Source organism: Jaculus jaculus, chromosome 3 (assembly GCF_020740685.1).
Source record: "Jaculus jaculus isolate mJacJac1 chromosome 3, mJacJac1.mat.Y.cur, whole genome shotgun sequence".
Classification (NCBI taxonomy): domain Eukaryota; kingdom Metazoa; phylum Chordata; class Mammalia; order Rodentia; family Dipodidae; genus Jaculus; species Jaculus jaculus.
This window is the reverse complement of record NC_059104.1, coordinates 74,618,492-74,643,694: the sequence shown is the minus strand read 5'-3', so window position 1 is coordinate 74,643,694 and position 25,203 is coordinate 74,618,492. Positions and strand designations below refer to the sequence as shown.

General features: G+C 40.7%; 1 pseudogene; it reads right to left on the bottom strand.

Annotated features, from left to right (window-relative positions):
• Nucleotides 1–681: 681 nt before the first annotated feature.
• LOC101605307 overlaps nt 682–25,203 on the bottom strand; it is a 50,957-nt pseudogene continuing 26,435 nt past the window's right edge.

Here is a 25,203-nt window from a genome sequence, read left to right as displayed (position 1 = left end):
AAAATAAAATGGTGAGTCAAGAATTCCCTCAGTGTCTCCAAAGAGGAAAAGATATGCTGTTGTGGGCCTTCATAGGCATTTTCTGCTTCAGGGAGGCCACCTTTTCCTTCTGCTTCAAAGTGTGTAGAGGCATTTGCAGGACTTGCACATTTCCCAGAAAGCTTTGTTTGCTCTTATGGGGATATCACTGCTCAAGAGAATGGAGGAAGGTTGCTCATAATTTCCTCATTCTTTCCGATCCTTTTCATTTGCTTTGTATTTCTCTGCATCTCTTGTCTTTTCTTTGCTAGTACTTTGTGCTCAGCCCACACTTTCTCTTCTGCTGTTTTGCCTTTTCTTTTTCCTGAAGTATAAGAACTGGTTCCTTTTCTGCATTATTATTTTTAAAATTTATTTATGTGTGTGCATGAGAAAGAAAGTGTGTGTGTTAGGGCATATGGGTGCCTCAAATGAACTACAGATGCATGCATCACTTTGTGTATCTGGCTTTATGTGTGTACTGGGAATCAAACCAAGGGCCATCAGGCTTCACAAACTAGTACCTTTAAATGCCAAGTCATCTCCCAAACACTATTATTGTTTTTATTTGAAATTTAAGATCAGTTTATTAAGTTCAATGATGAAAGCTATCAGTAGAATATTCTCCTGAAAAAAAAATTCTTAGAAAAACAGAAAGGTAAATCAAATTCCTTTTAGAATTGTCACAAATGTTCTAGTGGTGAAGCCTCTTGAGTAGCTCCTTGGATCAGCACGATTGTAGTCTTGATTGTCCTCATCATCCTCCAGCTCAAAGATATCCTTTTCCTTGAACCAACTCACCAACCTCCATATTGTTTCCAGGATTCTCTAAGAAATGGATGTCAGCTGTGTCAAGGTTATGATCTGTTTCAAGGAGTCATTTTCTACTTTATTTTTTCTGTTTGCTCCTCTTCTTCCATCCATTTCTTTTTAACTTCTAGGAGTACCGCATCAAACTTGGCCTTCCAGTTAAAGAAATGTTCAGTTGTAACAGGAGTGTCATGGAGTAATTTCTTTTCTGCTTCTTTTTCTTTGTGTGTCTTTTCTTCCTCATTTCTTGTTTTTGTATTTATTTTGAGAGAGAGAGAATGGGTGTGCCAAGGCCTTTAGCTGCTGCAAACAAACTCGAGATGTATGTGCCCCCTTGTGTGCATGTGTAACAATGTGCTCTTGTGTCACTGCATCTGGCTTACATGGGACCTGGAGATTCCAACAGGAGCTCTTAGGCTTTGCAGGCAAGCACCTAAACCACTAAGAAATCTCTCCAGCCCCCATTCTAGCTATTATCTAGTCTGATGTTTATTTTTCTTGCACAGCTGTCACTAGATTGAAGGTCATCATTATGCCAAGATTTTCCTCAGTCTGCAATGCCAATAATTCTAATGTTTGAGACATCATTATCTTCTAGATTTTCCTGGTATTTATTTTTTCATAAAGAGGGTTCATCTAGATATTTTTTACTGTGTCGGAAGTTCTTCTTCATTTTCTCCAGCCTGAGATGTTACAGTCATGGTTGAAGCTGGGTGGATTTTCTGATAACACTTAAATGGACATGGTCAAGGGAAGAGCAACTGAAGGCAAGTGTAGCATCAAGGCTATTTGTGAGAAAGGTTGGATCAATGTGCAACCAAGCTATAAGAGAGTCAGGGTAGATGACCTCCAGTTTGTTAATCTGTCCATGGATGCATGTGACTCTCTGGCTCTACACTAAAGCTGAGATCTAGGTCAGCTTTCCAGGATGGAAAGGCCAGGATACCTGCCTGGGCTGCAGAACAATAGCCCCACATAGTTCTCTTTTAGATCCATGGTTCTGTGATAAGTCTCTGAAGTCTTCATTCTTAGCCCATTAACATGAAAAGAAAAAAAAAAAACCTCTTTCAATTCTGTGAACAGCCATAATCTAGTCTCCTAATTCAGCTATTCTCCACGATGAGCCAGGTCTTCCATACAGGCTTGGGTAGTCATGAGTATACTGGGCATCCCAGGACAGAAGCTTCCAGCTGTATTGCATGTCACTGCACACTGAACAGCCAGGCATTTGGCTTTCTTCTGAACTTCCTCACCTCCTGGGATGGAGTTTCCTCCACTGGGACCTCCTTTCTTCCTCTGAGATAGGCAGTTCTAGTCTACTTTCAGAGTCTTAGTTCTCTTTGCAGGCCTGGAAATAAATTTCTAAGAAGTACATCAGAAAATTTTGCTGTTGTGAAAATAGCATAGAATGTACTTACATAAACCTAGATCATACAGACCTAAACTATATGGTCTGTGCTTCTAAGTGTGTGAATGTTTATATATTTGTGTGAATGAATATATATTTCTATACCTATAAATGTATTCATAATAATCAATTGACCCTAAGGTCAAAATGAACAAAACAACACAAAGTCAAAGAAAGCCAAAAAGAAAATGATTCAAACCAGGCACTTGATAAATATGAGGTATATTAGATGTAATACAGCACACTATTTTATAGTAAACATGTTTTTTGTAAGTAGAAAGAATATTCTTCCAAACATTGGGAATATGTATAACATAGTATATACATAAAACTAGTTACAGTTCTTCTGTGGGTATTTTGTTTTATATGTGGACCAGATTGGTGTAGGATTGGGTTATAACCACATATGTGCAGATTGTGGAGATTACAAGTACATCAAAGCTATCTGGGGAACTGAGAGGTAGGGATCCCTGGCCTACTCCACTTGCGCTTATTGTCAGCACATGGGAATCAGGGGTTGGGAAAGCATGGGCAAGAAGCCAGCTCCTATTGGCATTTGCACTCTCTGGCTCAAGGGAATAGGGACTTGCATACCTGTCAGGCCAGTCAAAGTCAGAACAAAGTGCTTGCTTCTTCAGTTCACAAACAGGGACCAGTTAGGCCCAAGGCAACATTGGGGTACCAGGACCAGGAAACTTGGAGAAGGGAAAACAACCAGGAGCTCTGGCCTACTCACTCCATGCATATACCATCCATCTACAGGAGGGGATCTGGGGGGTGAAGACCAAAGCTACATTCAATCAGGAAGGCAGAGCAAGGGGCCAACTTCTGCAGCAAGGTCACATGATCCAAGCAACTTCAAGACAGCAGCAGGGTAACTGACTGGGACTAAGAAACTGGGGGGAGGAGCAAGGAATGGAGATCTGACCTACTCACTCCAGGCGAGCATCCAGCCGAGCAGGGGATCGGGGAATTGGGCATCCAGGGCAGCTTTAAATGGGAAATTGGAGCAAGGGACCAGCCTCCACAGCAAGCTCACAGGGTCCATACTAGAATAAGCCAGCAGCATGGGAACTGACCAGGACCAAGGAACTGGGAGGAGGAAGGAGAACAGGGAGATTGAGGACTCAGGGTCCATTCATTCAGAAAAGCAGAGTAAGGGCTGCTCATATTCTTATAAGTAACCTGAATAAACTCATTGATTCATTGCTCTGGGCTTAAATGGAGTCTTTCCTTTGATTTGTCAGTGCCCTATGTTTCCAGAATCAATAGATGTTTCTTTACCCACTGTGACCCAGTACTGACTTAAATTACATTTGTTATGTGGGTCATAACTATGTACATTGTTACACACACACACACACACACACACACACACACACACCTTTCATTAGTTTACCTAAAATACTTAACTACCATAAAATCTTCAAAAATATTCTGCCATATTTTGCAAGTTACATGACTTAGTTATAATGCTTAAATGAATGCTACCACTTGGATTAATTTTTGTGTAACATGTGATTAGGCATGCAAAAAGACAATCATAAGACTTGTGACTGGATTACAATTGACAGGTAAGCAAGACTGAGTGAGGACTTGTGGCATGTCTGAGAGGAATGGTTTCATGGAAAAAGCAAGCCAGAATAATAATGTAAGATGGACAAATCACAGGGCAGGGCATTTTAGGGCAAATACAGGGAAAGAGAAAAATAATACAGTGCATATGGTGGTTTGAATGTAATGTCCCCTATAGGCTAATGTGTGTGATTATTTAATCCCCAGCTTCTGGTGCTATGTGTGAAAGTTATAAAACCTTTTGTGAAACCTTGATAGAGGGGGTGTGTCACTAGAAGCAGGCCTTGAGGTTTTATAATGTTGCCCCACTTCCTGCTTCTCTTTCTCTCTACTTCCTCCCTGCTGATGTGATGCTTGCTAGTTTACTGTTCCTGCTATGTTTTCCCCACTATGATGAACCTCTTGAACTCTAAGCCAAAACAAATGCTTTCCTTTTCTAAGCTGCATCTACTATCATATTTTGTCCCAGTGAAGAGAAAGAAACTAATGCAATGTGATCTAGAAATGTCTAAGAACTTAATGAACCAGTAAGTGCCTAAGTGGTGGGGTGGGGCAAAGGGACAGACTGCTGGAAGCCTTACTGAGGATTTGAAATATTAGATTCTTTTCACCCCCTTTTCCCTAAGCAGCTCTATCTCTCTTATGAAACTAGTCCACCTCTGGTCCCACCTATAAAAATATATTTTATTTTTATTTATTTATTTATTTGATAGAAATAGTGAGAGAGAAGGAGAGAGAGAGAGAGAGAATGGATGTTGGTTGTGCCAGGGCCTCCAGCCACTGCAACTGAACTCCAGACGTGTGTGCCCCCTTGTGCATCTAGCTAATGTGGTCTGCTCTTTTTAAAAAATAATACCATCTTTTCCTTCCTCCAAGGCTCCATTCCACGTTTTTATCAGGGATTTACCATTTCAGCAGACTTGACAGAATAGGCACAGGCTAAGCTGGCTTCCTCATTTGCTCATGCTGTTGTGGTGGAAAAGAAACTAAAAGTTGAACTGATTCAGAGTTACTGTAAGAGTTAACTGCTGAGGAACTAAAACTTATCTTTGGCAGCAGATAGAAAAATCTGAAATAAGGAACTGTCCAGAAAGGGCCCAAAGGGATGATAAGACTTAAAGATAGTTTAGGCTAAAACAAAGTAAAATAGAGTTTATTGCTAGGGTGGCCTGACTACAGAAATAATTGATATGCAAATTGCCATATCTTGTTTGTTTACTTATCCTTCCTCTTGGCTATGAAAACTATAAAATAGAAAGAAAAATCACAGCTCAGGGCCAAAGCTTCTTTGGAGGGCTGCCTCAAGCTTGTTGGCCCCCTTATAATAAGCTCTTGTATTTTCACTAATTCTTGTATTGGAGTCATCTTTTCAGAAAATTTCTATAATTTCTACAATATCCCCCCATGAGATTTTTCTTCACCATGACCCCAGTTGGTCAAGAAGGACTGCTGCTGTAGGGCCTTCCATTATGCCAAAGGTCCCTGGAACTGGGAAGCATATGCCCTGACATGACACATGCCCCTTGCAGGTGGCCTGAGGAGACTGTAAAGCTATGGACCAAAGTTCCTGAGTGGAAGCAGATGAGGCTGAGTCAGATGTCAAGACCAGGGAAGAATTCCCCAGGGAAATTGGAAATTGAGATTGTGACTAGTCAGGTCTGAAGGAGATGGTGTGAACTGATCCCCATAAGAGGCAGATTCCTCGAGCCTTGATACTGCTGCAAGGTGATGGCCCTCTTTCTATCAGGTGTCATGTTGACCAATGGTAATTCAGTCTTGGTAACTAGATAGATAAGGACAAATGTTGCTCCAGTCTCTGTAATAAGCTCAATCAGGTTTAAGAATGGGATTAGATAAGAAAAATTGCTTAAACTCTGAATTAATCAATGAGTGAGGGGGAGATGGCCATCTGGAGTCTGTATGAAGAGTGCACTATGCATGTGAGTACAAGTATGCATGTGGCTCACAGCCCCAAGGCTACAGAATGGTTTTGTCTTCCTATCTGTTCTGCAGCACTAACACAGTGGAAAATTCTTTGTAGGGGAAGTCCTCCACTAAGCCCACTGTCTTAGACTGTATGGTCAAAAACAAATAATACTTCATATGGAAATATTTAGGAGATTAGGAGATACTAAGATGAAACCAGAAAACAAAATAAAGGCCTCTGTAAATTAGGAAAGGCAGCTTTTTAATGTTGAATGACCCCAAGAGGAAATACTGGAAAGAACTAAGGTTATAGGCAGGGGAAAATGCAAGATTCTTCTATTCTCAAAAGTTATAAAATGGCAAGATTGGGGAGCTTCCCTGTAGCCTAGAGAGAAACCCAAAACTCTCCTTGGGAAAAACAAAAACAAAAAATCCTCAACTAGAGTTAGAACAGAAGCTTCAAGGCCAGAGATCACCTCCACAGAGCTGCCTCTTAACACACTCTCCAGTAATGAGGTACTGGCTGGCAGAACTTAAAAACTGGCAAAACCCAAGGTCACAAAAAGGCATGGGTGGGGTAAAGGGAGATAATGTTGTCTGGGCTACTGGGAAATTCCACCATTCTGGGACCTGATACTGAGGAATAAATTAAATGATAGAAAAGACAAAGCAAGATAAAAGTCTAACTGTGAGGACTTCCTGTCAACCTAACCACTTACCCTCTCAGAGCAAGATCTCAGGTAAGATCTGTGGGGTTTTAAGGTCAGCAGATCCTAGCAGACCTCCAGTGGTAGAGTGTGAAGGAGGACAGTAGGAAATTTGCTGATTCTCACGCTCTAAGGTATCCCAACAGTCATCAAGCAGCCATCCCAGCTACTGCTCCAGCTGCCATATCATGGACCAGGTTTACTCCTGTGTTGCCTGCAAGCTTTGCAGATCCAGGCCAGGCACCACTCAGTTTTCCTGCACCAACTGGCTCTCATTCCTTCCTCCCTCCTTCCTGTGGCTTTCCTTCTTTTCCCTGCCACTAAGACCACCATCCCATCCCACCACCCTGCCACACCACTGGATCATGGCATCTTATGCTACCCAGCTACATCACTGGGAAAACCATCCCATACCTCTGCCCTGCCACCCACCAATGGGGCTGCCACTGGGTGTCTGGGTCCCCAGCAGGACTGGACCAACTCCTCCTGCCTGAGCCAATAGGACCCCTTGCCATCAAAAGCCTAATCCAGTCAAATATAATAGGGAACAATCACTAAAGCACTTCAAGAGTAAACTAAACCTTCCTCCTGAATTAATTGAAATTACCACATTGTGATGGGCAGACCACAGTGCAAAAAGAACAACATGAAACATAAAATGGAAGGAACCTCAACAAGGTTGCCTAGCCCCACAATGGAAGTCTCTAATCAAAACAGAAGAAACAAGAGGATAAGATCACCAAAATGAACACACAAGATATGTGACCCTGACAAAGCAATTGGCAGAACTTGCAGAAAATCAACAAAAGACTAACAATTCTGTGAAGGCTGTCCTTACTAAGTTGAACCTAAGAGAAAAACAATAGGGAATCTTCCAAAGAGCTAAGTAATCTGGAGGAGTGCCAATAAAAGAGGACCTCAATTGCTAAGCTCAATGAAGACATAAATAAAGGCAAGGATGAATTCCAGAAAGCATTAAGGAAATAAGAAAATGATCTGAAAAGGCAATGAAGAATGGATACTATACAAAAAAAAAAAAAAAAAAAGGCAATGGAAAATACAAACCAAATTGAACAAGCACACATCTATCTAGAATCCCTCAAGAACAGAGTCAGTCATATGGAGGGCCAGAAACCAAAGGGTCAGAACAAGAAAACAAAACAGAAGAAATAGTTAGTGAGTCCAAAAATGAACAAATTCAAAAAATTTTGTGAACAGGACATGAGAGAACTGTGGGATATCCTTAAATGTCCCAACATTCAGATCATGGATATACCAGAAGGAGAAGAAATTCAGACCAAAGACATGGAGAACTTATTCAACAAAATTGTCAAGTAAAATTTCCCACCCTGTCAAAAGAGACGCCTATCAAGATACAAGAAATGAACAGAACTCCAAAAAGACTGCACTGATGGAGAAACTCTCCAAAACATATTATCATTAAGTCTCTAAAAAACAAAAGCAAAATGAAACTCTTAAAAGCAGCAAGAGAGAAACACCACACTACATATAAAAGTAACCCCATCAGAATTATCTCAGACTTCTCAATGGAAACCCTGAAAGCCAGAAGGGCCTGTAATGGAACACTGCAAAGTATAAGAACCTATGGCTTCCAACCCAAACTACTCTACTCAGCAAAAGTATCCCTCATAGTAGATGGCAAGAGAAAAATTTCCACAATAAACATCAGTTCTACAACTATATGAACACAAAGGCAAATCTACAGACAGTACTTCAGGGAATTCTCCACACAGAAGAGTCAAACAACCAATCTCAAGACACTACAAGAAGCAGACCACAGTAACCAAACCTAGAGAAGACTCAAAAAAGTACAAAATTCAAGAAAACACCAAACACTGTAAAGCACCACAATATGGCAGGTATTAAATCAAACATCACAGTTATGAGCCTCAACATTAATGGCTTTATTTTACCCACCAAAAGAGATAATTTAACAGGGTAGATCAAAAAAATTGACCCCTCAACCTGCTGTCTTCAAGAAACCCTCCTCACCACTAAAGACAGACTCCTCCTCAGGGTGAAAGGATGAAAACTGATATTTCAAACAAATGGAAATAAGAAACAAGCAAGCATTGCTATACCAATGCCTGAAAAAATAAACATCAAACTGAAAGTAACCAAATAAAGGCAAAGATGGCCACTTCTTACTCATAAAGGGAATGATCCCACCAAAGGATATCACAGTCACCAGACTTTATACACCAAACACAAGTGCACTGCAATTCACACAACAAAACTTACTTGACAACAAAATAGAAATAATCACTAACACTATCATAGCTGGGGACTTCAATACTCTGCCATCAGCAATAGATAAATTATCCAAACAGAAAATCAACAGAGAAGTAAGAGAGCTCAACAACACCATAGATCAAGTACACCTAACAGACATCTACAGAACACTTTACTCAAAATCTACAGATTGTACATTCTTCTCAGCCCATGGAAACTTTTCCAAAATAGATCATATACTGGGCCATAAATCTTACCTCCATATAGTTAGGAAAATCAACATAATTTCCTGCACGATATCAGACCACAATGCTTTGAAGCTAGAAATTAACAACATGAGGTGGGCCAGGAAATCCATCAGCTCCTGGAGACTGAACAACACAGCAATAAATGGGTTGTGGATGAAATAAAAATGTGAAACTGAAAAAATTCTAGAATTGAATGACAATGAGAACAAATCACACCAAAACTTAGGGGAAAATTCATAGCACTAAATGCCTTCATCACAAAAACAGAGAGATCACAAATCAATAACTTTATCATCCATCTAAAGGCATTGGAAAAACAAGAAGACTCCAACACAAAAAGCTCCATATAGAAAGCAATAATCAAGATCAGAGTAGAAATTAATGAATTGGAAAGTAAGAAAACAATTAAGAAAATTGATGAAACAAAGAGCTGGTTTCTTAAAAAGATAAACGAGATTGATAAACACCTAGCCAACTTGATCAAGTGAAGTGAGACACTTCAAATTAACAAAATTAAAAATGAAAAAGTGTGGGTTCCTGTGTCCTTCAGGGCCCATTCATGGTTCTCCCTAAATGCACCCAGGCAACTGGGGTGGGTGAGCTTGTGACAAGAGAAACATTCCCTGGAGATAGTTGGACAGCTTTCTCAGTTTATTGTTAGTAAAATGGATTTATAAGCATCTGAGGGTGTAGGGGAGGACCATAAGGGGATTGGACATACCAAGTTAATTTCTGATGCTAATTAGCATATGGGGACATTCATTCTGGCAATGGCAGGGGATGCTGCTGGCTGATAAGGAGTTTCCTAGGCAACTGGCCAAAGGTCACAGGGCTATGGGCAGAGCCTAAATTCAGGTGTGCTGGGCTTGGAGAGGGAGTGCCTCCTGTAGCCTAGGGCTCCCTAACCATGCCTGGAAGCTCAGCCCCCTCTCCTGAAGGCTCTAGCCTGTGCCTGGCAGTGCCCGACAAAAAATGAGAGACCAAACAGACATGAATGAAATTGGAAGAATCATCAGGATTTATTTCCTAAACCTCTACTCCACAAAACTGGATAATCTGAAATGAATGGATAAATTCCTGGACACATACCACCTACCAAAACTGAATTCAGAACAGATTAATTTTGTAAACAAACCTATCATACCCATTGATATTGAAAAGGTAAAAACCTCCCCCAAAAGAAGAGTTCAGAACCAGATGGCTTCTTAACTGAATTCTAACAAACATTCATGGAAGAACTGAAACCAATATTTCTCAACCTGTTCCACATAATAAGAGAACAGGGTAAGCTCCTCTACTACTTTTATGAAGCTAGTATCATGTTGGACACAGGTGGGGCCCAGGCTTAAAGCAAGCCTAAGCCGTCAGACATGACTAAGGGTCCAGGCTATGGAGAAGTCACAGCCTTCTGAACTGCTGGATACATCTCAGGTCCTAGACTGGCAGGGAGACCAAAAAATTTCATTGTAACACCCATGTAAACTTTAAAGGATCACAATCACACTTCCCTTTGATTCCCCAAAATCAACTGCAATGTATACTAAAAACATGCCAATCCTCTGTCTCACTAGTAACAACAGCAACCTTTCAGATGATGGGCACTAATCCCCAAGGCCTTAACACGAATGCCCTTTGACAAATTGAAGTCACTCATATTCCCCAGTTCAGTCGTCAGAAATATGTCTTTGTGACAGTGGATACTTGCTCCCATTATATATGAGCCATGGCACAAACAGGAGAGAACTAAAAAAAAAAAAAAAAAAAAAACCCTTATACATATGTTCTCTTCCTTTGCCATCATGGGTGATCCCTATCAAATAAAAACTAATGGCCTGGCTGTTTTCAGTTCCTCATTCAAAGCTTTTTGCATGCAACAGAAGATTACTCATCACACAGGAATCCCATATAATCCATACGTTCTCTACTTTTGCCATCATGGGTGACTCCCATCAAATAAAAACTGATAATGGCCTGGCATTTTTCAGTTCCTCATTCAAAGCCTTTTGCATGCAATGGAAGATTACTCATCACACAGGAATCCACATAACCCACAAGACCAAGGTGTATAAGAAAGAACACACCAAACCTTAAAAGTCCAACTTAAAAAGAGAGACAGCCCAACCTTCAGTTAGCCGTAGCTCTGACTACTTTAAACATTTTCAATATATACAAAAACTCCCAATACCCCATATCACCTTCCACACTCATATACCAGAGACTGCCTCTCCCATTCTGTGATGATGGTGAGATCCCTTAGATGGAATATGGAAGGGATCAGACCCTCTCCTCACCACAGGAAGGTGATTTGCTTGTGTCTTCCCACAGGTCCAGGCCTATTTGGGTACCTGCTTGAAATGTCTGATTCCATCCCACTGACCAAAGAGACGGCCCACCTGATGTTGACAGATCACAGACAGAAGAAATGGAGGGAACACCACCCCTGCCAGCACGACCTGAAAAAGAGAGCCCGCTGGGGGGTTATCCATGACCTCATGGATGCAGCCAAAGCCATTTGCCCACCACAGACCTCCCTCCTGGCCATTTTGTTGGTGGCTTTAACAACCTTACATTCCAATGCAAATGTTTCTCTTGTTGCCTCTCTCATTGACCTCCTTTCCGGTGCAGAATAACGCTTTGAAGCAAAGGAGGCTCATCAAGGAGTCAATAAAATAATTGGCATAGGATATTGTCCTACTAAGGGCTGCCAAGACAGTTACCTTCCATGTCTATCCTAAGTTTGTGGTTTGTGTGAACAGCCTGAACTTCCAGACACATCTTGGGTCCCAGACTGGCAAGGAACCTCCTCCCACATTTTGGGGGATTACAGTGAGCGTGGACCCCTGGACAAAATCTTGGGTCCCAAGACAGGCAGGAAGAGGCCCACACACTCTCCAGCCTGGTAAACCCAGACATCCTGATAAGATTTAGGTTTTGCTCATATCTAGGCCAGTTGCCTAGGAAACTCCTTATATAGTATCAGCCAGAAGCCTTCACACAGTCAATCCTCCTGCAACTCATACACCATACCTCTTCCTACCACTACAAAGATCACTGGGCTCTATCCCTGTGTGCTGGAATGAACGTCATCCCTATATGCCAACTAGGCTTCGGCAAGCAAGCTTTGACCCCACCAATCCCCTTAGGACCCTCTTCCTGCTCTCTCTCAACTGCTTATAAAAACTCAGTCCCCTGACAAATAAACGAGCTGTTCTCTGAAGCTGTCTCCAGGGTGTTTCTTCCCATTGCACTCACAACTGCTCAAGACTGCTCCACAGTTGCCTGGGCACCGCTGGGGAGCTGGTGTACAATGGCCTTCTGAGGAACTAGGGAACCTCCAATATCAAACTAATACCAAAACAATAAAGAGATACAACAGGAAAAGAAAACTATAGGCCTATATCTCTGATGAGCTTAGACACAAAGATCCTGAACAAAATCCTAGCAAACCAAATTCAACATCACATCAAAAGCATTATCCAAGTTGATCAAGTAGGCTTTATACCAGGAATGCAGGGTTGGTTCACCACATGCAAAACTGTCAATGTAATATACCATATAAATAAGCTTATTTGCAAAACCATATGAAATAGAAAATGAAACTGAAGTTTTCTAGAATTGAGTGATGAGAACACATTGCACCAAAACATATAGATACATAAAAGGTCTTTGACATAATACAACATAACTTCATGATCAAAACATTGGAGATGGGTGGGAGAGATTGCTTAGCAGTTAAGCACTTGCCTATGAAGCCTAAGGACCCAAGTTCAAGGCTCAATTCCCCAGGTCCCACATTAGCCAGATGCACAAGGGGGCACACACATCTGGAGTTCGTTTTCAGGGGTTGGAGGCCCTGGCGTGCCCATTCTCTCTCTTTCTATCTGCCTCTTTCTCTGTCTGTCACTTTCAAATAAATTTAAAAAAAAATTTAAAAAAACATTGGAGAGAATAGGCATGGGTGGTATATATCTCGATATAATGATACTTCATATGATGCACCTAAAGCCAAAACAATGCGTAATAGGGAAAGACTCGAGGAATTCCAATTGAGATCAGGAACAAGACAGGGGTGCCCACTCCTACCTCTGCTCTTCAATATAGTACTAGAAGTCCTAATCCAAGCAATAAGAAAAGAGAAAGAAATGAAAGGGATACAAATTGGGGACGGATGGGGGTACAAAACTGAGCCCAAATTAAGTGGTACCATAGAATCCTATATCGTGGAAGTCAGACTAAAAGGTGGAACCCTCAATAGGACCATAGGGAGAGTACCTGAATCAAAGGGCTCTGGAGAGGGTGAGACTAAACCTACCCTTAAATTTCTCCTGTTTCTTTTTCTTCTCTGTCGTTTTCTTTTCCCTTGGCACTGGCCTGTAATTCCCTGTACAAGGATGTGGTTTACATCCACAATGAGAGACCTATTGAATCTCCCAAAACAATAAATACAGACTCTGTCACTGCTGCAGACACCATATACTGTTGGCACGGACAATGTTGAGACATGGATGGAAACTAGAAGAGAGCCATTCCATGTTAGGCACTGTCAGGCACAGGCTGGAGCCTTCAGGAGTGGAGGCTAAGCTGCCAGGCATGGCTAAGGAGCCCCAGGCTACAAGAGACCACTCCCATTCCAAGACCAGCACACTTGAATTTAGGCTTTGCCCATAGCCCTGTGACCTTTGGCCAGTTGCCTAGGGAACTCCTTATCAGCCTTCACACAGCCCATCCCCTGAGACCGTAGATCATCTGACCCAACTACCCCTGCCTATGTGCTGGAATGAATGTCCCCATATGCTAATTAGGTATCATAAATGAACCTGATATGTCCAATCCCCTTAGGACCCTTCATCCTGCTTTCAGATGCTTATAAACCTATTTAACTGGCAATAAACTGAGAAGGATGTTCAACTATCTCCTGAGAGTGATTCTCCCATCCTGCATTCACCCACCCCGGTTGCTTGGGTGCCTTCAGGGCAACTGCAGCTTGGTACCAGAGGACACAGAAACAACAGCTGGCACCTGAACAGGGACACTATGAGACAGACAGGGTAGGTGAGTGCTCTCCCACAGGGACTGGGACATATCGGCTCATGCAGCCTTGACTCTACATTTTTGAGGGCTGGAAGATTTCTCTTTTCCCTCCTTTATTTTTGGTTTGCACCATTGCATGGGACCAGACACGATGAACTGGCAACTGATGTCTCTTAACTAAGGCCACTCTTCGATACTGACTGAAGGCCATCCGTCCTCTTCCTGGACCCAGAAAGCCTGTTGGGTGTTGGCAAAAACCCTCTATTTCTCTTTCCTCCATCAGATGGAAGCTATTTTTCTTTTTCTTCCTTTACTTTAATATTGTCTCCCAGAAAAAGGAGTCGCAGATTGGTAGGTTAGGGGCTCTCCTAAAACTTAAGGAAATTAAGCTCTCACAGAGGGAGGCTTGCTCCTTTTGGGAAGTCCTTCAGGTTGCCCCCTGGATGATTTCTAGGCATCCATGTGGCCCAGACATGTGGACCAGAATAGCTTATCTGACTAGGAAACAAAAAGTGCAGGAAGCAAATTTCCCCTCACTCCCTTTAAGCAGTGAAACTGCAAGCCAGCTTTGCAAGTGCTCCAAAGTGGCTGAAGTCAGAGTCAGGCAGCGGGCTCACATGCACCCAGACAATGGTGACTCTGCCTGTGCCATGTCTCTGTCTCCTCTCCCAGCAGCCTCCAGTGACCAACAGCCTCAAATCTCTCCAGAGATAATTGAACTTTCTCATGGGTGTGGTACTTCAAGACCATCTAGACTTAGACTTCATTACTGCTGAACTTGGGGGGTATGTATGGTCTTGGGACAAGAATATCGTTTTCTTTGTTAATGAATCAAATATTGTTAAGCTTCTTAACTGCTACTCCACCACCTGGCTCTCTAACCCTTTAGAACTGGCAACTGATGTCTCTTAACTAAGGCCACTCTTCGATACTGACTGAAGGCCATCTGTCCTCTTCCTGGACCCAGAAAGCCTGTTGGGTGTTGGCAAAAACCCTCTATTTCTCTTTCCTCCATCAGATGGAAGCTATTTTTCTTTTTCTTCCTTTACTTTAATATTGTCTCCCAGAAAAAGGAGTCGCAGATTGGTAGGTTAGGGGCTCTCCTAAAACTTAAGGAAATTAAGCTCTCACAGAGGGAGGCTTGCTCCTTTTGGGAAGTCCTTCAGGTTGCCCCCTGGATGATTTCTAGGCATCCATGTGGCCCAGACATGTGGACCAGAATAGCTTATCTGACTAGGAAACAAAAAGTGCAGGAAGCAAATTTCCCCTCACTCCCTTTAAGCAGTGAAACTGCAAGCCAGCTTTGCAAGTGCTCCAAAGTGGCTGAAGTCAGAGTCAGGCAGCGGGCTCACATGCACCCAGACAATGGTGACTCTGCCTGTGCCATGTCTCTGTCTCCTCTCCCAGCAGCCTCCAGTGACCAACAGCCTCAAATCTCTCCAGAGATAATTGAACTTTCTCATGGGTGTGGTACTTCAAGACCATCTAGACTTAGACTTCATTACTGCTGAACTTGGGGGGTATGTATGGTCTTGGGACAAGAATATCATTTTCTTTGTTAATGAATCAAATATTGTTAAGCTTCTTAACTGCTACTCCACCACCTGGCTCTCTAACCCTTTAGTTCCTTGACTTCTCCTTAGCCCCTTCCTTACTACAGTAACCCTATTGCTTGTAGCCCCCTGTCTCATCAAATTTCTCAGATAACAAATAACTAACATTGCTAAGGTTACTGCTAATCAGGTCCTTGTACACCACCTAACTCTATCTGGACTTATGGTAAATTATTTAAAAAAAAAGAGACTCATTCAGTATGACACTGCCCCATTATAAAAACAAAGGTAGAGTTGTCAGGCACTGGAGCCTTTAGGAGAGGGGCCTGAGCTGCCAGGCATGGCTAAAGACTCCCAGGCTACAGGAGGCTACTCCTTCTCCAAGCCCAGCACACCTGAACTAAGGCTCTGCCCATAGCTCTGTAACCTTTGGCCAGTTGCCTAGGAAACTCCTTATCAGAATTCATATAGCCCATCTCCCTATGAACCTAGATCATCTGACCCCTGCCCCTGCCATTGCCTATGTGCTGGAATGAATGTCCCCATATGCTAATTAGGCATCAGAAATGAACCTGGTATGTCAAATCCCCTTAGGACCCTTCCCCCTGCCCTCAGATGCTTATAAACCCTGACAATAAACATTGAAACTCCTCCTGAAAGTCTTTTACTTTCATGTGCTCACCCACCCCAATTGCCTGGGTTCCTTTGGGGGGTCTGCAACAAGCCCCCAGAGCAAGAACCCAGGAACCCACAATTCTCTAGATAATTAGCCCATCTAGTGGTGGAAGAAACTACATGAGCTATCAGGGGAAAGTGGCCAACATCTGTCCAACCAACTCAAAATCTAAGTGACTCAGAAGAAAACAACCTGATGTAATGCTCACACAAGTGCAATAGTGGCACACAGTTATGGTGGGTAACAAATGGCTCTTGGATTTGCTAACAGATCCTCTAAGTGGAAAGAACACCACATCTGGAACTGGCAAACAAGTCAGAATCATATCCAGGTTATGAATCTATTTTCCATTGTAAAGCTCCCACTAATCTTGGGGTATAAGAGGGTCTACACCCTTTAAATTCTCTCCAAATTAATAACGGTTATCTCATTTAAACAGTGCTGACTTCACTCTCCATTACAGAATCTGCTTCTCTTTTTGAGATGGGAGCTGGATCTGAGATAAACGACCCAGTGCAGTCTACTCCAGCCCTAGCTGAAACCAGAGAAGAACTGGGGAAATGAGCAAGAGTGCAGCTTTCTTATGAATCTTATATCAGCACAAGGGTGGAGGAGATAGACACTGAGGACATTCAACACCTACCAAACCAGAGATCCAGAGCTCTACTAAGTGCCCATCACTGAAGTAGATTTAAAATGCTCCCAGCATGGCTCAGGGAATTTTGTGGAAGAGGAGGCGGAAAGATTGTTAGAGCCACAGGCTGGGACATTTTGCAAAGAGATATTGGCTCTCTACCCCATAATGAATGACCCACAATCCCTATGGGGTTGACCTGTATTCCCAATGAGGAAGGCCTCTTCAGAAACGGGGCAGGTAGGAGGGAAAGGATGGTACCAATATGTGTTATTTACATTCTAAATATGGCCATACCTAATAAAAAATTTAAAAGGGATACAAATTGGAAAGGAAGAAGTCAAGTTAGTCTTATTTGCAGATAATATGATTCTATACATAAGTACCCTGAGAGCCTCAATCTGAAAACTCTTCTAGGTAATTAATTCCTTCAAAAAAGTAACAGCATGCAAAACTGCACCAAAATCATTACCCTTTCTATATGGAAAGGGCAAATTCACAGAGAAAGAAATGACTGAAACTATCCCACTTTGGTTATATTTTATTTTTTGTTTCTTATTTTTTTTTTAATTCTAAAAATTTTATTAACATTTTCCATGAAGACAAAAAAAATGCCATGGTAATTCCCTCCCTCCCCACCCCCACACTTTCCCCTTTGAAATTCCATTCTCCATCATATTACCACCCTATTACAATCATTGTAATTACATATATACAATATCAACATATTAAGCATCCCCCCACCCTTCTTTTTTCTTCCCTTTATGTCTCCTTATTAACTTACTGGCCTCTGCTACTAAGTATCATTCTCACACAGAAGCCCAACAACTGTAGCTACGATCCACATATGAGGAAGAACATGTGGCACTTGGCTTTCTGGGCCTGGGTTACCTCACTTAGTATAATCCTTTCCAGGTCCATCCATTTTTCTGCAAATTTCATAACTTCATATTTCTTTACAGCTGAGTAGAACTCCATTGTATAAATGTGCCACATCTTCATTATCCACTCATCAGTTGAGGGACATCTAGGCCGGTTCCATTTACCAGCTATTATAAATTGAGAGGCAATAAACATGGTTGAGCACATACTTCTAAGGAAATGAGATGATTCCTTCCGATATATGCCTAGGAGTGCTAAGCTGGGTCATATGGTAGATCAATCTTTAGCTGTTTTAGGAACATCCACACTGTTTTCCACAATGGCTGGACCAGATTGCATTCCCATAGCAGTGCAGAAGGGTTCCTGTTTTTCCACATCCCCACCAACATTTATGATCATTTGTTTTCATGATGGTGGCCAATCTGACAGGACTGAGATGGAATCTCAATGTAGTTTTAATCTGCATTTCCCTGATGACTAGTGACATAGAACATTTTTTTAGATGCTTATAGGCCATTCGTATTTCTTCCTTTGAGAATGCTCTATTTACCTCCATAGCCCATTTTTTGATTGGCTTGTTTGATTCCTTATTATTTAACTTTTTGAGTTCTTTGTATATCCTAGATGTTAATCCTCTATCAGATATATAGCTGGCGAAGATTTTTTCCAATTCTGTAGGTTGCCTCTTTGCTTTTTTCACTGTGTCCTTTGGAATGCAAAATCTTTGTAATTTCATGAGGTCCCAGTGATTAACATGTGGTTTTATTGCCTGAGCAATTGGGGATGTATTCAGAAAGTCTTTGCCAAGACCAATATGTTGAAGGGTTTCCCCTACTTTTTCCTCTAGCAGTTTCAGACTTTCAGGTCTGACGTTAAGGTCTTTAATCCATTTGGACTTAATTCTTGTGCATGCAGAGAGAGAAGAATCTATTTTCATCCTTCTGCAGATATATATCCAGTTTTCAAAACACCATTTGCTGAAGAGGCTGTCTCTTCTCCAATCAGTATTTTTGGCATTTTTATCGAATATCAGGTGGCTATAGCTATTTGGGCTTACATCTGGGTCCTCTATTCTGTTCCACTGATCTACATGTCTGTTTTTGTGCCAGTACCATGCTGTTTTTGTTACTATGGCTCTGTAGTATAGGTTAAAATCAGGTATGGTGAAACCACCAGCCTCATTTTTGTTGCTCAGTATTAATTTAGATATTCGAGGTTTTTTGTGATTCCATATGAATTTTTGGATTGTTTTTTCTATTTCCATGAAGAAAGCCTTTGGAATTTTGATAGGGATTGCATAAAATGTGTAGATTGCTTTAGGTAAGATTGCCATTTTCACAATATTGATTCTTCCAATCCAGGAACAAGGGATGTTTTTCCACTTTCTAGTGTCTTCTGCAATTTTTAGCATGAGTGTTTTAAAGTTCTCATTGTAGAGATTCTTTACTTCATTTGTTAGATTTATTCCAAGGTAACATATTTATTTATTTATTTATTTTATGCAATTGTGAATGGGAGTGATTCTCTGATTTCATCCTCTGTGTGTTTGTTGTTAGCCTATGTGAAGGCTACTGATTTCTGTGTATTTATTTTGTATCCTCCTATATTGCTGTAGGTATTGATCAGCTCTAACATTTTGCTAGTAGAGTCTTTAGGGTCCTTTTCGTATAGAATCATGTCATCTGCAAATAATGATAACTTGATCTCTTCCTTTCCAATTTGTATCCCTTTTATGTGTGTCTCTTGCCTTATTTCTATGGCTAAGACTTCCAAAACTATAACAAATAGAAGTGGGGACAGTGGACACCCTTGTCTTGTTCCTGATTTTAGTGGAAAAGCTCCCAGTTTTTCGCCATTTAGTAATATGTTGGCTGTAGGCTTGTCATAAATAGCATTTATTATATTGAGATATGTTCCTTCTATTCCCAGTCTCTGTAGGACTTTTACCATGAAGGGATGTTGGATTTTGTCAAATGCTTTCTTTGCGTCTAATGAGATGATCATGTGATTTTTGTCCTTCAACCCGTTTATGTAATGTATTACATTTATACATTTGCATATGTTGAACCATCCCTGCATTTCTGGGATGAAGCCGACTTTGTCAGGGTGAATGATCTTTTTGATATATTCTTGTATTCTGTTTGCCAATGTTTTGTTGAGAATTTTTGCATCTATGTTCATGAAGGAGATTGGTCTGTAATTTTCCTTTTTTGTTCTATTTTTGCCTGGTTTTGGTATCATGGTGATGCTGGCCTCATAGAAGGAGTTTGGTAGAATTCCTTCTTTTTCTATTTCCTGGAAAAGCTTAAGAAGCAATGTTGTTAACTCTTCCTTAAAAGTCTGGTAAAATTCAGCAGTGAATCCATCCGGGCCTGAGCTTTTTTTAGTTGGGATATTATGGATAACTGTTCGTATCTCCATGTTTGTTATAGGTCTATTTAAGTGATTAATCTCATTTTGATTTAATTTACGGAGGTCATATTAATCAAGGAAATCATCCATTTCTTTCAGATTTTCATACTTTGTGGAGTATATGCTTTTATAGTATGTCCCTATGATTTTTAATTTCTCTGGAATCTGATTTGATGTTACCTTGTTCATCTCTGATTTTATTAATTTGTGTCTCCTCTCTCTTTCTTTTGGTCAGATTTGCTAAGGGTTTATCAATCTTGTTTATCCTTTTTAAGAACCAACTCTTTGTTTCATTAATTCTTTGGATTATTTTATTTTTTTGTTTGTATTTCATTAGTTTCTGCCCTAATCTTTATTATTTCTTCCTGTGTACTGATTTTTGGTTTGCCTTGTTCTTCTTTATCCAAGGCTTTAAGGCGAAGCATTAGGTCATTTACTTGCCACCTTTCTAATTTCTTATATTGGCACTTAAGGCTATAAATTTACCTCTTAGGACTGCCTTCATTGTGTACCAGAGATCTTGGTATGTTGTGTTCTCATTATCATTTGACTCTAAATTTTTCGATTTCATTCTTGATTTCATCATTGACCCAGTCCTCATTTAGTAGTGTATTATTTAGTTTCCATGATTTTGTGTATGCTCTATAGCCTTTCTTGCTACTGATTTGTAGTTTAATTCCATTGTGGTCAGATAGAATGCAAGGAATTATTTCAATTTTTCTGAATTTGTTAAGATTTGCTTTTTGTCCTAATATATGGTCTATGTGCTGCTGAAAAGAATTTATATTCTGCAAGATTTGGATGAAATGTCCTTTATATATCTGTTAGGTCCATTCCTTCTATGACCTCATTTAGTCCAGATGCCTCTCTCTTTATTTTTTCCCAGGATGACCTGTCAATTGATGACTGTGGGGTATTAAAGTCACCCACCACCACTGTGTTTGGTGTTATCTGTGACCTTAATCTAATAGTGTTTGTTTGATGAATTTGGGAGCCCCCATGTTAGGTGCATATATGTTTAGGATTGTAATGTCCTCCTGTTGGAGTGTGCCCTTAATCAATATAAAGTGACTTTCCTTATCTTTCTTGACTAACGGTGGACTAAAGTCTACCTTGTCAGATATTAGGATAGCAACCCCTGCTTGTTTTCTAGGCCCATTTGCTTGAAACACCATCTTCCAACCTTTCAACCTAAGATAATATCTATCCTATGTAGAAAGGTGAATTTCTTGGAGACAACAAACTGTAGGATCGTGCTTTTTAACCTAGTCTGCAAACCTATGTCTTTTTGTTGGGGCATATAGGCTGTTGATATTAAGAGATATTATTGAAAGGTATGTATTTATGTTTGCCATTTTTTTTTTTGTGGTTTCAGTTCTATCTGTGTTCTCTTGTATTAACTAGTATTTGAGTATTGCTTATTTTTCTATGTTCCTTATATGAGTGCTTTTCCTTTTCTTCAGCATGGAGGATTCTATCACGTATTTTCTGTAGAGATGGTTTTGTCTTAAAATACCTCTTTAACTTGCTTTTGTCATGGAATGTCCTTTTTTCTCCATCTATTTGAATGGATAACTTTGCAGGATAAAGTAACCTTGGTTGACAGTTGTTATCTTTCAGAACTTGGAATATATCACTCCAAGCCCTTCTGGCTTTAAAAGTTTGTGTTGAATAATCTGCTGTAATCCTGATGGGCTTGCTTTTGTAGGTAACTTGATTTTTCTCTCTAACTGCTTTTAATAATTTTCTTTGGTTTGTGTGTTTGGAAGTTTAATTATAATATGGCGAGGAGAGGATCTTTCTGGGTTTTGTCTGGCTGGGGTTCTAAAGGCTTCCTGTATCTGCATTGGCACCTCTTTCCCAATTTTGGGGAAATTTTCTTCTACGATTTTGTTGAAAACGCCTACTATGCCTTTGGAGTGGAATTCTTCTCCTTCTACTATACCCTGAATTCTTATATTGGATCTTTTCATAGTGTCCCAAATATCTTGAAATTCCCTCTCATACTTTTCTATAATTTGTCTTTCTCTTTGTTGGACTGTATTAGATCTGCCACCTTGTTTCCTAGCTTAGATATTCTGTCCTTTTCCTCATCCATCCTATTGGTGAGATTTTCTACAGAGTTTTTTATTTCGTTAACTGTATTCTTCATTGCTAGCAATTCTGACTGGTTTTTCTTTATTATTTATATTTCCTAATTTATGTCTTGTATTGCCTTGTATTGCCTTATTTATTTCATTAAATTGGTGTCTTGCATCTTCTTTGATTCCTTTGATTTCCTGTTTGATTCCTTCTTTGATTCTTTTGATTTGTTCTTTGACCTCTTGAACATATTTATAATCATTCTTTTGAACTCTTTCTCAGGCATTTCCTCTAACTCGTTCTCACTGGAGGACACTTGTGATGCATTAATACTTTTTTTAAAATTTAATTTATTAGTTTTCTTTTCAGTAAATACAAGGAGTTTGGTACCATTATTAGGCTCATCTGTGATCTACCCCCTCCCATTAGACCCTCCTTGTTAATGAAAATGGGTGTGCATTGTGGAGTTAGCCCCCAGTTATTGGTATGATAAATGTCTGTGCAAATCATGACCCATCATGTGACTATGACATTCTTTCGGCCCCCTCTTCTGCAAAATTTCCCTGAGCCATGTTGGGTTCATTTTTGGTCTGCTTCAGTGCTGAGGTGTTGGGGGCCTCTCAGGCTCTGGCTTTCTGATTTGGTAGGAGTTGATCTCTGCGTTGATCTCCTTCCCCTTTGTGCTGGTATCCGATTCACAGGAAAACATAACTCTTGCTTATTTCGCCAGTTGTCCTTAGTTTCAGTTGGGCCCCTTTTAAGGTATGTTTGGGCAGCTCTCTTCTTAGGATCTGCATCTATCTGGAAAAGAGAAGCAGATTCTCCAACGGAGAGTAAGTTAGCACCCAGAAAATTGAGATAACACCTACTTTTTTGATAGACAGTATGATAGGTTTAGGCCCTCTTATACCCCGTGATTGATGGTAGGTTGATATTGTAGAGTGGACTTGTGTTTGGGTATGGTTCTGACTTGTTTCCCAGCTCCAGCTATGGGTCTAGTACCACTGAGTGGATCAGTTAGCCAAATCAAGAGCAATTGATTCCTCACCATGGCTGTGTACCACTATTGCACTTGTGTGGGCATCACATCCAGTTATTTGTTGCTAATTAGGTTAAACAATGTGTTGCTTGGACAGATCTTGGTCATTTCCCCAGTCACCTATGTAGCGCCTTCTGGCACTAGACACGCTGAAAGTTTGGGGACTGACTCTCTCCTGGCTTCCAGCCATGTCATTCCATTTTACTCGTCAGCTGCATATGGAGTCTTCAGCAATAGGATCTTATCACTGGCCTTTGGTGGGTCATCAAGTACTCTGACAGAAGTCTGTCATTGTTTTGGGAAACCTTGTAGGTTTCTCTGATCAAAAGCTCATTGTGGATGGTAGGCCCAAGCTGGAAGTGGGGGTTACAGGTCAGTGTCCACCTAGAAATTGAGGAAAAAGATAACTAATATACAAGAGTTAGAGAGGAGAGAGATATAGGGGAGAGGGGGAGAGGGAGGGAGGGAAGATGTAGGAGATTTAGATCAGTTTTGATCCTAACTTCTCCAGTGTCTTGTGGTTCAGGTGTTTCCTGTAAGGGTCTAGTGAAGGTTCAGCCATTTGGTCTGTCTTTTAGGAAGTAGAATTTTATGTTACCATTGCCGTTTGGATCCAGATTACTGTTTTCTACCTTTTGATTCCCTCCCCGCCCTCCCATCCACCTTATTTTCTATTCCATGAGGTGCTTACTGGGTATGTAAGGCATCTTGGGCAGATTCAGGTTAGGTGTTGCAGATGACTCAAATTTTTTTCTGTGATTGGGTAAGTTCACTGAGAATGATCTGTTCCAGGTTCAACCATTTTTCCTCAAAGTTCTTTATGTCATTTTTTCTTACTGCTGTATAGAATTCCATTGTGTAGATATACCACACCTTTGTTATCCATTCTTCTAATGATATACATATGGGTTGATTCCAGCTTTTAGCTATTATGAATTGAGCCGCTACAAACATGGTTGAGCAAATCTCTCTGGCTTTTGGTTTGAAGGTTTCAGGGTAGATGCCCAGTAATGGTATAACTGGGTCTGTTGGTATTTCTATAGTCAGCTTTTTCAGGAGTCTCCATATTGCATTCCAAAGTGGTTGTACCATCCTGCATTCCCATTCCCACCAACAGTGAATGAGTGTCCCTGTTTCTCCACATCCTCGCCAGCATTTATTTTCATTTGATTTTTTGATGTTGGCTATCCTTATTGGGGTAAGGTGGAATCTCATAGTTGTTTTAATTTGCATTTCTCTGATGATTAGGGATGATGAACGTTTTCTTAGGTGTGTGATTGCCATTTGTATCTCTTCCTCTGTGAATTGCCTGTTCAACTCTGTGCCCCATTTTGTGAGTGTGGTATTTGTCTTCTTATTGTTTAGACTTTTGAGTTCTTTGTAAATTCTAGAGATAAGGCCTCTATCAGTTGGATAACCTGCAAACATTTTCTCCCATTCTGTGGGTATTCTATTGGCTTTGCTTATTATATGCTTGTCTGTAAAGAAACTCTTCACCTTCATATGATCACAATGTTTGAGTGACTGTTTAAGAACTTGAGCCACTGAGGTTTTATTCAGGAAGACTTTTTCCATTCCTATATCATGGAAAGTACTTCCTAAATTCTCTTCTAGTACTTTTCGAGTTTCTGGTCTTATGTTGAGGTCTTTGATCCATTTGGATTTGAGTGTAGTGCATGGGGAAATGTGTGGTTCACGTTTTAGTTTCCTGCATGTGGTTATCAAGTTTGTCCACCACCATTTGCTGAAGATGCTATCTTTTTTCCAGTCTATATTGTTTGGGCCGTTGTCGAATATCAAGTAGCTATAGTTGCTTGGCCCAAAATCTGGGTCCTCAAGTCTATTCCAGTGGTCTATACTCCTGTTTTTATGCCAGTACAATGCTGTTTTTATTACTATAGCTTTGTAATATAGCTTTATATCGGGTATGGTGATGTCACCAGAAGTAT